We start from the raw sequence: 16,139 nt of genomic DNA, 5'->3' as shown, positions 1-16,139 counted from the left end.
TTTGTCTTTCAAAGAGCAATTTCCGAGGCGCCTGGGTGGCGCAGTCGGTTAAGCGTCCGACTTCAGCCAGGTCACGATCTCGCGGTCCGTGAGTTCGAGCCCCGCGTCGGGCTCTGGGCGGATGGCTCGGAGGCTGGAGCCTGTTTCCGATTCTGTGTCTCCCTCTCTCTCTGCCCCTCCCCCGTTCATGCTCTGTCTCTGTCCCAAAAATAAATAAACGTTGAAAAAAAAATTAAAAAAAAAAAGAGCAATTTCCTTTGGCTCTGCTGTCGTTACCTGTCACGGGGAAGAAGATGCTGCCACCATCCTGCTCAAAGACCCGGCTTATGAAGTGGTCTAAAAGTGAAGGTGTGTTATATACCCCTTAAGGGCAGTAGAAGATGGCCAGCAGGAAGCCAGTTTATAGGAAGCAGAAGAACCTCTTTGTTAAAAAAAAAAAAAAAGCTCCAGGTTTTGAATAAATTAAACATATATATATTTATATAAATATTTAAAATATATGTATATATAAAAATATATATTAAATATATATATTTTACAGAACAAGAAATTTTATTATCGCGAATGCTGGTGCATAACCAATAACACGCTTATTTAGAGGAGGAGACAGAGGGGAAACTTCAGATACCAAAGAGGATTTCTGGGCAGGCTTAAAACCTTTAAAGATTGCTCAGTCTTTTTGTAGATGTAGGGCTTTCCTTTTACTTGACATTTTCCCTTTAACAGGTCTTGTGTCCTGAAGTTCAACCAAAGTCTTTCGCCTGTAAAGTTAAACGAAAAACAGAGAGCAAGTGGAACAATTTCTCTGCTATAAGAGTGTTAGAAATAGTTTGTTTTCTTTGTTCTTTCGCATATATTTTAATGTCTACATTTGAAATTTTACTACGGACAGTTAACTTTTGAGTTTTAAGAATGGTAAGACGATAAAGGTTCTGGAATTAGGGATCATAGTAGCTTTATAAGTCGTCAAGATACACGTACAACCAAAATTTCAGATGCCCTTGAAAACACAGTTTGAGACACAGCACACCCGATACGTATTTCTTTTTGGGTTTGCTTATCCTTTTCGGATACTGAAGAACACCCAAGTTCTTTTACACTAAAAAATGTAGCCTTTGATAATTGGCTTGGATAGACCACAAAGTGGAATCTGCAGAGTTCTCTCAGTGGGCTTTCAGTCCAAATGACTCAGACATCTCATGTCCTAAACTGGATGTATTAGTTACTTTTTCTCATGTAATTATTATCACTGGGCGTTTGTACTAGCAGTCTGTCTTGATGTTAACTTATTCTTGCAAAACCATCCCTTACAGTGAAATATGAAAGATATTTTCCCCAACGCAAGGAAAACAATCTGGATCAATAGCAAAGTCAAAGCCACGGGTGTTTCAGGAGCATTCTCGAAAACAGATTTCCACAGTCCTAAGATGCCTTTTCTTCTTCTTTAACAATTTTCTCTTTTTCATAACTGTGCAGTCACTGCCCTATTCTATTCTGCAAGGCAACAACAACGACAAAAATCTTTTTTTTGAAGATCAAGTTTTTCATGGGCACGGTACTCTCTGGAATGAACCCAAAAGACCGTAGAATGTGGGGTCTCTCCTCCACTCTTCCTCCTCTTTTAACGGCATTTAGTTACTCTCTATCAATAATCTCATCACACCCGAGTTCTTCGGTCAGACGATTGACAACCATACGTGTAAATAGCCCTTCGATAACAGCCAACTGAACAAACGGGGTCTTCTCATAATGCATTTGAAACCCGCCACCCGGGGCTGCTTCCCTGGCTCTGGATGTTCGCAGAAACATCTTGTTGGCTGCTTCAAGGGCCGCTGATACTCGGTGGCCGGCACCACTCAGCTGCTCCTCTTCCAGGGTAATCGTAGTTGTCCTCCCAGTCATCAAAATCCTCACCCTCATCCTGGCTCTCGAAGTCAGGGCCCGCGACCAGGCCCCGGCGGCTCCCCAGGACGGGGCCGGTTAGCAAGGCCTCGTTCCCCCTAAGGCTCCACCATTGGCTGGGCCTCTTCCTCCATTGGGCCTTGGTCCTCCAGCTGTGGCTGGGCCTCCTCCTCCACTGGGCCTTGGGCTTCCAGCTGTGGCTGGGCCTCCTCCTCCACTGGGCCTTGGGCCTCCAGCTGTGGCTGGGCCTCCTCCTCCACTGGGCCTTGGGCCTCCAGCTGTGGCTGGGCCTCCTCCTCCACTGGGCCTTCAGCTGGGCCCCGCTGCGGGAGGCGTTCGGGCATGGCTCCCGGCTCCCACCTCCATCTGCAGGAGGTCACCCTCGCCAAGCGAGGACACCGCGAGGTCCACGGCAGGGCATTGCTCTCTTCATACAGCTGGGGCAGCCCGTTCATTTCTGACATCGTACAAGCGGTTCGACCTCTCCAAAGGCGTTTTTGCCGAACAAATAATACCAATCCACAGCTTGAACAAGCAGCTTAGTCATCAGCCTTGAATCTCCTCAGTTTTGGCTGTCCCAGAAACCCGTTCACAAAGGATAAAGATTTACCACCGTTAGGACGGCCTAAAGAATGAGCCACCGACTCCGAAGAAATGTAGAGCCGGAGACAGCACGTGGCAATGAAGGGGTAATACAGCTGAAGTCGGGCAGCTGGGATTCTAATCCTAGAAGGGCTTCTGTGTGAACGTGGGTGCGTTATGCAATGGCTTTAGGTTTCAGTCTCCTTATCTGTAAAAGGGGAGGCGGGTGAACTTGAACCTTTAAGAAACTCCTGTGAGTTCCAAATGTGTCTGAGCAAGCAAGCAGTATTAGAGTAAGCACGTATTCTCCCAAGGCAGCTACTTTGAAGGAAAAATATATTTATTCGGATATACAAGTTCTGGTGTTTGTTAAAAAAAAAAAAAAAGATTTTCACTGCTTCATAGTCACACCTCGTATATTCCAGCTTCTGTTAGAAGCCTTTTACGACTCTGTCATTCATAAATTTGTCCAAACTCTTTTTTAATCCATTTACATTTCCTGTCTGTACTGCCTCTCAGGGTAATGAGTTCCATAACTTTATTACGTGCTAGGAGACGTATTATTTCCTTGTTTGCCCTAAACTTACCTCCAGCTTCCAAACTGCCTGTTCGCCCTAGGATTTCAGAATTTGAGGAACAAGCCCATCCGCCGTCTTTACGAACCGGAGTGAAAATCATTTTAGACTGCTTCATAAAGCAGCAGTCCACCCCCACACCATTCCCTTAATCATTATGGTTATGTAGACAATAAATGTGGGAGCTAATGGCATAAGGAAGTCCTGGTTCCAAATGACTGAGGCGGGAGAGCCTGGAGGTCTACACCTTAGGCTTTGGAGTCAGACAAACCCAGACTCGAACCCTCTGCTGCTTTCCATGCCATCTCTCCAAGCCTCACTTCCTCATCCAGAAAAGAGAAAACCGGGACCTAACCTCAGAAATTGTTGTAGGCATGGACTAATATAATTTTTGTAAAGTGCCTAAAAGAGGGCCAGGTTTATTGTAAATAGCTCCCTAAATCTAGTGGGGGTGGGGGGGTGGGGGTAGATGATATTTAATGAACACCATGACATTAGATAGACTTCATATGCAAGGCGTTCTAGAATCATTGCTCACATCATGAGCAGGACCCAGATCAGGGATTGGCGAGGACCAATCTAAGCTTCCGTGCATGAGATAAGGGAAAGGTGTGCATGGGGAGTGACGTTCTGGATACTAGCGCACGGGTAGAGTTTAAGGGGAGATCTTTGGCAACAGATCAATAGGAAATGTGAACTCAGCTTGAACTAAAGTGGTACCGGATCATGAATAATAAATATTTACAAGGTGATACAGGAGATTTTGAACCAAAAGAAGGAAGGGAAAGCCAATGTGCTCTTTCCAGAGCAATGCCTTGAGTCTCAGGGGGTAGAAATTCGATTTTATGCTCATACTAACCAGCTGTGTGACCTTGAGCAAGTCAACACTACCTCTAAATCTAGCGTTTCTTGCATATGAAATAGAATTAGTCTAGTTTACTGACTTACAAACCATACTCCTTCAACCTGTGTTAGAGAGGAAAGAGACGGGAATGATGCTATGATAGGAATCCTTATCTCTAATTCAGTCCAAGCACCTATACTTATAAGATCCTAAGATTGGTTCATAAAGGGAAATCGCTTCGAACCAAAATTACCCTTTAAAAAAAAACCCTTAAATCACCCAAATATATACTGCAAAAAGTCCAAAGGAACCAAAACCAGGTGGAGAAAAACAGAGTCACCTCTTCCCCTCTCACAATTACTCTGGGGTGTACCACTACTGAGCCAAGTGGCAGGCTGAGTCTGTCTGTCAGTCAGTCTGTCTGCCTGTCTGTCTGTCTCTCTCTTTCTCTCTCTCTGTCTCTCACACACACACATACACACACACTCACACACAAAAATGCATACGGGCGAATGAATGCATGAACTAACGCTACTGAGTGATCTTCCATTTAAGGTTTAAAATTTGGTCTGTCAAAAGGCTTCCTCAGCTGTGAAGAATAATTGATACCACTAGATGAGATGCTGAAGTGACTTCCCCTCAAACAGAATGAGATACCAGCAGGAAGGATATAAGCCTTGGATTCAGGAATCTTATTAGAGGGATTTGGAAAGAATCCATATGCATAGGAAAAATTGGGAAAATTTCTTTGCACACCTAATCAGGCAACCAACAGGTATGGGAAGTGGATGGAAAATAAGCCAAAAATTATAAGCATTTCTGCATGAATGCTGGAAGCCTAACAACAACAAAAAGAAACACTTGGCATCCGCTAGATCCATAACCCAACTGGCATCCTCACAAGTAACTGGTTACGAGAAAGGAATGCAGAAACGCTATAGGCTATTCCCTGAAGACATCATCCCAATGTGTGTGTACCCAGGGCCAAAAAGACCAATAAAATTCCAGGCACATAATCAGCATGATTGTTGTTTTTTTTAAATACAGATACTTTATTCAACTCCTGAATAAAAGCATGGCGAAACCCAACTAGGATAATTGGCATTGTTCTCATTCTGCTACCTTGGAAAGACATAATGAACTGGACAAGACACCTCAGAAAACAAAGAGAGAAAATTAAGCCAAAGAAATAAGAAGAGGGTAAGGGAGAGAGAACTGAAGGACAGGCTGAAGTATTTCAAAGAGAGAGATTAAAATAACTGAAGGGATAGGAGATTCTTCAATGGTAAACTTAGAAAGGATGTTAGCAATATCTACAAAAATAACAAAAGAGAAAAAAGTGACCATGGGCTTTTTCTAATGACACCCTTCCTTTCTCCCACTCATAGGAGCTTAAAGAAAGTTGTATGGAAATTAAAAAGCATATTCCATTCAATAAGGTAACATGCCCTTAACGGATATCTCACAGGGATAGTGTTCACATTTATCCAAAGGAAATGCTTGGAACTTGTTATTCCACCAGGAGGATCCAACAGATGTTATAAATCCATTCAAGAAAGATTCGAAAAAATTGTAAATTTGAGAACTTGATTTAAGGAGAATGCAGCTCTTTGTATGTCTTTGACCAAAGAAGAATCCATTTCTGGGGCACCTGGGTGGCTCAGTTGGTTAAGCACGTGACTCTTGATTTGGGCTCAGGTCATGATCTCATGGTTCATGAGATCGAGCCCTGCATCAAGTTTTGTGCTGACAGCACTGAGCCTGTTTGGGATCCTCTCTCTTCCTCTCTCTGCCTTTTTTTCTCTCCCTCAAAATAAATAAATAAACATTAAAACAAAGAAGAAGAGACAGTTTCTTATGGAGAAAGTTGTTCTCTTCAACCAGGAGCATGGTTCTGCAGAGCATTTCTCAAACGTCTTCACTTATCCCCATTAGTTTGCTAGTGCTTGGAGAAAAAAACCAGGTTTTATACTCCTTTATGTCCATCTAAAGATCCTGTCTAGCACTTTGCCTTGTTCAAAAAAAAAAATTGCTGAAACAAACTTAATTACATTGGTTCATTGTAAGAACTGGTAAATAGGGTCTCTCTACAACCCTTCTTGGTACTTTCAATTTTCCCTTTGGATCCATAAGATCAGCCTCTAATGATTATATTTCTTTTCATCTGGAAAACATTCTTTCTGTGTGTATGCGTTTCACTTTTTTGAGAGATCCAATCTATTTGGTTTCCCAAGCTTTTCATCTAATAAGTTTCTTATAAAAATATGCAATTTGAATAACAACAGAATAAACTCAGCCTTAGCCTATTGTGATACTAAGAAAGAGTCAGTGCCAATCAATTTCAAAACAAATCTCATAGTGAGTACATCCAAATAAAACAGCAGTCAACTTATAATTTCCTTCAGAGCCTGACCATTGGTGTTCAGCCTGTGAAGGAAAATAAGTATCTGTGAGCCATCAAGATTTGTCATCATCCTTTTTTTTTTAATTTTTTTTAACATTTATTTATTTTTGAGACGGAGACAGAGCATGAATGGGGGAGGGTCATAGAGAGAGGGAGACACAGAATCTGAAACAGGCTCCAGGCTCTGAGCAGTCAGCACAGAGCCCGACGCGGGGCTCGAACCCACGGACTGTGAGATCGTGACCTGAGCCGAAGTCGGACGCTTAACCGACTGAGCCACCCAGGCGCCCCAATCATCATCCTTTTTGAGGAGCAACCAACCAGGACACAGGAGATGGAAAATCTAAGTCCAGTTCTATCACGGAAGCACCTGTGGCCTCAGGTGAATGATTTAGTGTCTCTGGGTCTCAGGTTCCTCATCCTTAAAATGTAGAGGTTACCAACTAAGGTCATATAACACCCAAATCCCAGAATTCTATCCTCTCAGATCTATTGGTTAAGAAAAATACTATGCATTCGGGTGCCTGGGTGGCTCAGTCGGTTAAACGTCCGACTTTGGCTCAGTTCATGATCTCATGGCTCATGAGTTTGAGCCCCACTGCTGGGCTCTGTGCTGACAGCTCAGAGCCTGGAGCCTGCTTTGGATTCTGTGTCTCCCTCTCTCCCCCTTCCCTGCTCATGCTCTTTCTCTCTCTCAAAAATAAATAGCAACATTAAAAAGTTTTTTTAAATTTTTTAATGTTTTTATTTGTTTTTGAAGGAGAGAGAGAGACGGAGAATGAGTGGGGGAGGAGCAGAGAGAGAGGGAGACACAGAATCCGAAGCAGGCTCCAGGCTCGGAGCTGTCAGCACGGAGCCCGATGCGGGGCTCGAACCCACGAACTGTGAGATCATGACCCGAGATGAAGTTGGATGCCCAACCAACTGAGCCACCCAGACACCCCTAAAAAATTTTTTTAAAGAAAAATACTGTGTTTTCATAAAATGAGATTTTTATTTCTATATTTGAGAACATAGATTTTCTAACTTACTCTAACTTAATTACAGCTCCATAAGATATCTGAAAGCCCAGAAGAAAAGATTGTGTATGTGTGTGCACATGTGTGTGTGTGTGTGTGTGTGTCTGTGTGTGTGTTTTTGGGTGTGTGTGAGAGAGAGAGAGAGAGAGACAGAGACAAAGAGAAACAGAGAGACAGAGAGAAACAGAGAGAGAGAGAGAGAGAGATGTGGGAAAGGTGAGGAGGGTTGCACAAGGCAGGTGTTTAATAATAAACTCCCTTTAAACTTCCCTGATTCTAGAAGAAAACGGATTTTCTCTGTGAGGTGACCACATTTCATCCCACATTTCTATGTTCATGTTTATTAATGAGCTGGTCTTTCAAGAAGAAATAGTCATTCTCAGAGTGCTCTTAAGGCCTATCCTCCACTCCATTATTGGATGAAAAACTCCTGGAGAGTAGAGCCCTTAGGCCTCAGTCCTGAAATGGTTCAAGAAGTAGAATAGCAGAGTCCTATGTGAAAACAATGAGGCAAAGAGAGCAGTAAAAAGAAGTAAGCTATGGAGAAATACTAGAAGTCTTGCTGGAGAAGACAGAGTGTGCTCATTCTAGATAGCTACAAACCCACACGAAGACAGAGGCTGACTCAGAAGATTCTACAGTTTTTCCAGAACTCCAGTTCTTTACCAACACATAGAACTGAAGTCAGTGCACAACACTCCATGAACATGCAACGCCATACAAAGAAAATGCCAAGACAAAGAAAATAAAAATAAGAAAAGGCATGCTCTTTAAAGGCTCATGGGCCCGAATGACTGATACCTGCCTCATGGTAAATGCTGGAAGAGTGTTTGTAAAGAAATAACATAAAACCCAAAACACTCCTGTTCAAAACCCATGTGAAATATAAGCCAGCCGCAGACATCTTAAAATGCTTTCAGCATTGTTATCTACAAGACTTCCTCCATCCATATAAATAATAGGTCTGAGTGGTGACTGGGTTGTACCAAGAATGGATGATCAGAGTTCTTAACTCACTTGAGGTCAACTTCAGACGAACTGATGGCATGCTTTGCCCCATGGCAAGAGAGTATGGAACAAAGGATGAGTGGCCTCTGCCTACAAGTTCGCCATCCAATTGGTGAGGTAAATTATACATGTACCCAGAGTTAAACATCTACCCAAGAGATGTCATCAGATAGTGTAAATATCAATGTAGATACGGACAGAATGGGCAATGAGCAAGAAGAGTGTGGACTAGGCAAGGTTTCGTGGAGAAGGGCCTTGAGTTGGGTGCATGAGAGGCACAGTGGAGAGGAAAGGAGAGACTTCCAAAAAGCTGGAAGAATGAGAATAAGCACTCACATTGGAGAAGGATGAGCAGTAAGATAGGACGTTGCAATGAACTGGGTAGACCAGCTGGCCTGGCTAAGCAACTTGGATTTTATGCTATTAGTAGTAGGGAATGCTTAAAGGTAAACAATGTGAGGTAGGCTCTTGGCCATCCAAAATTCCCTAAGTGAATCTAAGATATTGATCACGTCTGTCAGTGGTAGTCCTTGCCCCTAGTATCCATGGAAAAATTATTCAGAGGTGCCCTCATTGCATGTGGTTTTAACAGGTATTCTTCCTAAGTTATCGACACACTCAAAACCTTGAAGAATATGCTAGAATTGGAAGAAATCTAAGAAATTACCAAACTCGATTTCTCAATCAATGCAGAAAAAAAAATTTTTTTTTTTTAAATTTTTTTTCAACGTTTTTTATTTATTTTTGGGACAGAGAGAGACAGAGCATGAACGGGAGAGGGGCAGAGAAAGAGGGAGACACAGAATCGGAAACAGGCTCCAGGCTCTGAGCCATCAGCCCAGAGCCCGACGCGGGGCTCGAACTCACGGACCGCGAGATCGTGACCTGGCTGAAGTCGGACGCTTAACCGACTGCGCCACCCAGGCGCCCCCAGAAAAAATTTTTTTGATAAGACCCTCAAAGGCAATGTATTCCCTGGGCTGGCACAGTATATTGCACATAGTAGGAACTCAGTAAATGTTGGTGAGTGACCACACGAATCCAAACATGAATTAAACTTGGTCTTTTGGATTTCACTTGCAGTTTGGGGCAGCTTTCACTCCTTGGAACGTTCTTTCCTACTTAGATTTAAATTCCGCCTTCTATATCTACCACCCTTTGGTTCTAGTTTTGTCATCTAAAGAAACACAGCAAATCTATGCATTATGCATGTCACTGTTTTTTGAATATTTGGAGGTACTTAGTGGGTGTTGGCATTTTCCTCTCCAAATAAACATCTCCAGTTCCTTCACAGAGCTCAAAAGAACTAATCTGTTATTGTGAATAATGCTGCATTTTCTTGTCTCTTTTAATTCACTGAGAAAGATGAGTTTCATGAGCGGTTGGATTATGGGGGGGGGGGAGTCCTCCCAGAGGCTAGATCCATGAGTCCCTGAACTTTTGCTTATGTGCCGTGCTTCCCTGGGGTGTGTACTGTGTCCCTGCTGCGGCTGAGGCACGTGGCCACTTTCTAATGAGGCCGATCCCTTCTCCCCATAAGCCCCCAAATTCCCATGCTGTAGGATCTATGGAACCTGTCATCCTTCCATTGCATGCGTTTCCTTCAGATGGTATTTTCCTAGGAAGATGCTCCTGCTGGCAGCCTCTGTCTACTTTAAATCACGACCATTACCGCTTAAGCCCACTTCCTTCAGCTTGGTCCCCGGTGCCTCGAGCAAGCAAAAGCATCTGGTTCCTCATCCTCTACAGCATAATCCTTCAAATCCTCGAAAGCCCTCATTAAATCACAATTCCACCAATGTCACCACACCCCTAAGCTTCGGGGAATGCTCGGCTACAAACCAATCCTTCACCTTCTAACGCAGAAGGTCACAGTGAGCATTTTTAAAAGCCCAACACAGAAAATACCACAGCTCAACATACTTCATAAACATAAATATTGTTTCTGGGGCTTTTTTTTTTTTTTGGTATACAGTAACACTTTTTTTTTTTTAGCTATATGCATGTATATCCTGTATCTATAAACATGAATATTCTTCATGCACTGAAATGAAATATTAAGTGTCTGCTATTGTGGGTGTCGGTTGAAAGAATTTGATAAACACAGTTTTCCTGCAGCCCAGAGCTGTGGCCGTCCCTAGCCAATGTCTGAGCGTACAGGGCTATGTAATGGGCAACAGCAAAGGTTGGCCCCGGTAACTCCTCCTTCCCCTAACTCACGCTGTACAAATAACCACCTCTGGGTAAGAAGTGTGAGGATAAGCTGGTGCTGAAAATGAGCTAAGAAAAAAATAAAGTAAACCCTGCCCAGTGTATGTCAGGCTGTGGTTTGTACTAGATTAATGAAAGCCCCACATGGCATAATTGTGTTTACAGTGAGCTTATAGGAGTTTTCCCTCAAGGTAGAAAAGGGGGTTTGGGTTAAACAAATTATTTAGCTTTTCCTGACCTGAACTGCCAGCAGTGATGGGGAGCGGCAGCTGAGGAATGGCCTTCCCAATCTCAGTCCAGATGATGCTCACCTTGAGTTCCTTTGCAACCAGATGCTGGTCTTCCATTAGGGAAGGACCAATTCCTTCGCTCTGAGAAGGTCTAAAGCCCCAAATTGCTTCCTGTGGGCAAATTGTACCTTGTCCAATTGTGTACAAGTGACTTCTAGCTACAAGGCAGCAAATAGCTGGTATTACAGGAATTAAAGGTCCTGCTTTGCGGCTGGAAAAAGTGAAACAAATAAGCAAATGTGATTACCCAGAACTAGAATCCTGTTATCTTTATTGCCATCACTCACCTCTTCTTCCCGAAACAGAAACACTTCATGAGGTTACACACAGCCCACATCTACATGAGGGTAATATACTGTAGCTCTGTCCACAAATCCTACCTTCTGAGCCTACACACCACCAAAAATCGAGTTTGAATTAACATTTCGCCAAATGGATTCAATGACCAGCGTGTTGCACTGGCATATTTGACTTTGGTCTCAAAGCAAATTAATTTTAACTAGTGCTCAGGGAGTGTGGATATAATTCTGCCTAGTTTTTATGGTTGATTTTTTTTTTCAGTCAATCCATAGCCATTGCCAATTTCTCTTTAGTCTCTGAAGATATTTTTAGGTATATGAGACTGTACTAACAGGATGTATGTAATTTATTGGCAGAACTTTTCTGTCAACCCGTCAGTCATCTTTGATTCCAAATTACATGGGCCCAGCCCAGGCCTGGGATGCATTCACGTTAAGTGATTGTGGATCATTTATTTCCGAAATGATAGGTTGGAGAAAATGTGCTTTGCACATGAGAAAGGAAAACCCACAGCCTGTCAAGTTTCCTGTTTCCTTGCGATCCTCATTTTTCCATCTAGCCCCGATTTTAACTGTTCCTCCCTCTTACTTTAAAGGTCTTGAGAGGATCCAAAAACAGACCAGGAAAGGCCTAGCCACCCACTCCCTGGCCCCAGGTTGAGAAAGACCACCTCCTCGAGAGTAAGAAGGAAATAATCACAACCATCACTGACATTTTGCATCACCTTTGGGAGTTCTGCAAGGTAATGAGAGGAGGCTAATGACCCACATTTTGCAGGCTCCCCTGGATTAGGTGACTTGGCCAAGGTCACACAGAGAGGAAAAGAGGTGCCAAAACATGCACATGTGCTCTCACAACGTTCCAGTTTTTTCCTAGAAACACTTCCCACTCTTTGTGAGTCTCCTCACGGCTCCTGGTGACATAGAGGGTGGGATATGTGCTGCAGGCAGGTCTCAAAGTCACGGAAGTGGGTTGCATGGCCTCTCTAAGTATCTTGCCTGCCATCAGGGTGGGTGGTTGGGAGGGGAGGAAGGAGGTGAAGTGGGAGAGGTCAAAACGAACAGGAACAGTGTGCAGCTCTCACCAGCTCCAACCTCGATGGTGTGGGGCCCTTCCCCACGAAGCTGCATTCATACCTGGCCTAGGAGCTGAAGGAGCTGAAGAGGTGACCTATGGGCCTGGAAGCTTCCCTAGGCCAGCAAGGCTAGCCAGCAGACCAGCCCCAAGAGCACCTGCCCACACAGGTGGGCTGGCCCCAAAATTATTATACAGATTCGGTTTCCTGCCGGTTCTCAGGTGCTTCTTACAACTATTTAGATTTCTATTTATTGAAGCTTTTTAATAGAGGTATAATTTACATATTAGCGATCTTAGACGTAAACTGTGATTGATTCTGATAAATGTATACGTTAACGAACACATCCCTATCAGGATGTAACATACATCCACTGTTCCAGGAATTTCCTTCCTAGGCAATACCCCTCCCGTCCCTGACCAGAAAGGACTACTGTACTATTTCTTTGACAACAGATTCACTCTCCCTGTACTAGAACTCTGTAGAAATGGGATCATACGGTATTTACCCTTTCGTGATATAGATTATTTTGCTTAATATTGGTAAGATTGCCCATGTTGTCACATGTATCAAATAGATCATCCTTTTTATTGCTGAGTATTATTCTATTATACGAATATAGTACAATTTACCCATTTACCTGCTAATGGGCATTTAGGTTTGAGACTATTATGAATGCAACTACTATGTATATTTTTATATAAGGCATTTGGTGGGTGCAGGGGGCATGTGATTTCACTTGGGTAAATAGTTGAGTGAAATTCCTGGGTCGTTGGAAAGGGGTATGTTTAACTTTATTAGAAACTGCCAAACTATTTTTCAAAGTGAGGTGTTATGGACTGACTTTTATCCCCCCCAAAGTCGTATGTTGATCTCTTAACCCCCAAGTACCTCAGAATGGGACTACTTTTGGAGATAGAGTCTTTAAAGAAGTAACTAAGTTAAAATGAGGTAATTATAATGGGCCCTACTCGACTATGATTGATGTCCTCAGAAAAAGAGGAGATCAGGAGACAGATACATACAGAAGGAAGACCATTTGAAGACACAGGGAGAAGACGGCCATCTATAAGCCAACAAGAAAGGCCTCAGAAGAAACCAATCCTGCCCACACTTTGACCTTAGACTTCTAGCCTCCAGAATTGTGAGAAAATAAGTATCTGTTGTTTAAACTACTTTTCTTTGGACCTTGGTTGTGGTATCCCTAGCTGACTAAAATATTCATAACATCTTGACACCCCCAATGGCAATGTGTGTGGGTTCTGGTTTCTCCACATCCTTGCCAAAACGTGGTGTTGACAGCATTTTTATATTTAGCCACTCTAGTGGGTGAATAGTGTACATCATTGTGATTTCCATTTGCATTTCTCTGGTGATTAATGATGTGTGGCACTATTTTGTGTGTTTATTGGCCATTCACTTATCTTCTTTCGAGAAGTGCCTTTTGAGGTTTTGTCTTTTTATTACTGAGTTGTAGAAGTTCTTTACATATTCTGAATACAAGTCCTATAACACATAATGGAAGGCAAACATTTACCCCCAATTTAAGCCTTGCTCATTCATTTCGTTAACAGTAGCTGTTGAAGAGCAGAAGTTTTTAATTTTAATAAACATCAATGTATCATTTTTACAATTATTACTTTCTTTTTTTTAAATTTTTTTTTAGTGTTTATTTTTGAGAGAGAGACAAAGCAAGAACAAAGGGGAGCAGCAGAGAGAGAGGGACACGCGGAATCTGAAGCAGGCTCCAGGCTCTGAGCTGTCAGCACAGAGCCCGATGCGGGGCTCGAACCCGTGAACCATGAGATCACGATCTGAGCTGAAGTCGGACGCTCAAGCGACTGAGCCACCAGGGTGCCCGTATCATTTTTACAATTATGACTTTCTATGTACCCTGTAAGAAATCTTTCCCTCCTCAGAGGTCAAAAAGACTTCTGGAAACTAGAGTTTTAACTATCATGTTCATGTCTATGATCCACTTCACATGAATATGTGTGTATGATATGAGGTACGCAATTTTTTTTTCCATATACATTCAAGCAAATTTTGTTGAAAAGGCGATTTGTGCCTCTGGATTTCTATGGAAACTTTGTGGGAAATCCATTGACCATATATGCATAAGGTTTGCCTCTGGGAGTTTATTTTGTTTCATTGACCTGTGAATTAGAACAGAGAAAGCCAATGGGTAGGTTGACGTGCCAGGACAGCGCTCCCCTCCAGAGCTCTCCATCTCATTGAAGAGCACTAACATCTGATCTAGTTGCACCAGCAGGAAAGACCTCATTATCTATTGCCTATATGAACACCTACATGCCCAGGGTCTACCTGCCTGCTCACTGGCTTCTTTCCAAACCACTTTTTACACAAGCATCTGATCCTGTTACCACATAAAATCCTTCAGCGACTTCCCATTTTTCTTAAGAGAGATTTAGAATTCTTTCCTATTGTTTGTAATAAGACCCTTCACGGTCTCTACTGGGTTTCTGCCATCTCTTGCTTTTCTCCTGCCGTCAAGACTCCTCATACTGTTCCCTGTATGGTTTCTCTTCCTTATTCAGATACCTCATACTCCTCCTTTAGCTCAAGCATCACTTCTTCAGAGAACTCTCTCTTATCTCTCGAATGAAAGTAAATACCTACCTAATAGGATCATGTAACACCTCTCCTTCATGGCGTTCATCACAAAACAAAGGTTTTATTTTATTTTTTTATTCTCTGATTAACTCCTTTTCCTCATTTTTTAAAAATGTTTTTATTTATTCACTTTGAGAGAGAGATAGCAAGTAGGGGAGGGGCAGAGAGAGAGGGAGAGAGAGAATCCCAAGCAAGCTTCATGCTCTCAGTGCAGACACTGACGCGGGGCTCAATCCCATAAACTGTGAGATCATGACCTGAGACGAAACCAAGAGTCAGATGCTTAGCTGACTGAGCCACCCAGACACCCCAGCTCCTCTTTCTCCTTGTGCTCTATACATCATGAGGACAAAGATTGGGTCTGCATTTTGCTCTTGATTTTATCTCGGTCCTCAGCTCAGTGCCTGACCTGTGGCAGTTGCTCAGTATTTGTTGGGTGAATAAATAAAAAGCAAAGAAGTTAAGGAAGAGGCAGGACATAAATTTGCTTCTCTTTCTCTTAGCCAGCCAGTTTTTCACACCACCACCATATCCAATCCACCTTCAAAATTTGGACTCTGCCTAAGTCTGACCACCTGTCACCATTACTGGCCACCAGCACGGTCCAAGCCACTGTCAATCTAACCTGGACCACAATCAAGCCTTCCCTACGGGCTTCCTTTGTACCTTGCCATAGTCCGAAAATCCACAATCCACAGATTGGGTGGTTTATAAACAACAGAAGTCTATTTCTCACCATTCTGCAAGCTGGAAGTCCAAGATCAAGGTGACCGCTTGGTCAGCTTCTGCTGAACATCCTCTTCCAGGTTGTAGACGGCTGACTTCTTGCTGTGTCCTCTACTGATAGAAGTTATAAGGGAGCTTTCTTCGGTACTTTTATAAAGGGTCTAATCCTATTCATGAGGCTGGAGCCAAAGGCCCCAACTTCTAAAACCATCACCTTTGGGATTAGGTTTCAACATACGAATTTGGGGAGACTCAAACATTCAGATCACAGCTGAGTTCATTTCAGAATGACCAGCGTGAATCTTTTAAAATATGTACCCCACTTGACACCTTCCACTGGCTCACCATATAGTATGATGTCACCAATGGATCCATCAGACGAGTCACCCTGACTCAGAGATTTGGCTATTGATAAGTCTGCCTGAAATTCACTGACTCTCCTCATGAGGCCTCAGTTCAAGTGTCACCTCCCCAGAGAGGCCATCCTTGACCATCCTACCTAAAATAGTCCCTCCCCTACCCCTGTTCCTTTCCATTACCTGATAACTTATTTTTACTTCATAGGAAAT

General features: G+C 43.0%; 1 pseudogene; it reads right to left on the bottom strand.

Moving 5' to 3' along the window:
• Nucleotides 1-1,363: 1,363 nt before the first annotated feature.
• LOC122490614 lies at nt 1,364-2,366 on the bottom strand (annotated as a pseudogene).
• Nucleotides 2,367-16,139: the final 13,773 nt, after the last annotated feature.

This window comes from Prionailurus bengalensis, chromosome B2 (assembly GCF_016509475.1).
Source record: "Prionailurus bengalensis isolate Pbe53 chromosome B2, Fcat_Pben_1.1_paternal_pri, whole genome shotgun sequence".
In the NCBI taxonomy this organism is placed as follows: domain Eukaryota; kingdom Metazoa; phylum Chordata; class Mammalia; order Carnivora; family Felidae; genus Prionailurus; species Prionailurus bengalensis.
The sequence above is the reverse complement of the archived record's forward strand: the minus strand, read 5'-3'. Positions and strand labels throughout refer to the sequence as shown.